This window comes from Poecilia formosa, unplaced genomic scaffold, assembly GCF_000485575.1.
Source record: "Poecilia formosa unplaced genomic scaffold, Poecilia_formosa-5.1.2 Scaffold998, whole genome shotgun sequence".
NCBI lineage: Eukaryota > Metazoa > Chordata > Actinopteri > Cyprinodontiformes > Poeciliidae > Poecilia > Poecilia formosa.
In genome coordinates, this window is record NW_006800937.1 from 33,163 (window position 1) to 34,082 (window position 920).

Sequence of the window (920 nt, forward strand, 5' to 3'; positions counted from 1 at the left end):
CAGACATTCTATTAGGTGAAGAACGATAGGTGCCGGCCATGCAATGCATGGAGGCAGTGACTGCCGTGCTTCGCAGGTCAGTCACTGCTCTCCTTATGCATTGCTTATGGCAGGCCCCAACTAGAAAATTCCTGCAGAAATTTTGAGGGGCCTGCCAAAGGGTGCCCGTCGGTTTGGACCCAGCGTTCTGATGCTAAAAATTAGCATTAATGCTAAAGAAAGCTTCAATGTAGTCAATAACCTGTGGAGAGTCAGAAGCATGTGGACTAAGCTGTACTAGTACCATTCAGTATGTTGCATACGGTAAAATTAGCCAAAATGCTAATAATAGCATGAATGGTATCAGTAGCATGTGGGTTATCACTACCATGTTGTCTTGTCATTGACTTACTCCATTCAGTATTCTAAACATGGCTAATAAGTAAGAAAATTGGCTAAAAGCCCTTTTTTTATTAGCATTTTAGGTTAAATGCTAATGCACTGGCTTGCGCATGCCAATGCCATAACTTGAAAGAAAATGCTAATAAAGGCTCATATTATTGCACTGCATAAGGTGGAGCACTAACTTGAGGGAAAAAGATCATTAAAGCTAATGTAATTGCACCGCCTGTGGCGGTGCAATTACCAGAGGGGATTAATGAGGCTTTTATTTTGAAACTTTCATTAAGCTTCATTTGAAATGGCCACACTAATTCCATGTGTAATAGTGATCGGGTTAACTCAGTCATATAATGCTCAAAGCACAAGTAGTTCAGAATACCAGCTAAGTCCTCCTCTATAGTAACAGACGGTTCCGCCATGTTGTAGTTCTGACATGCTGCTCAGGCCTCTGTTTTAACTGAGTCTTGACCATAGATAGAACTACAGCTATGGCAGTTAAGGCCGCTGGTTTGTAGTCCAAACCCTAGCCTAACCCCATA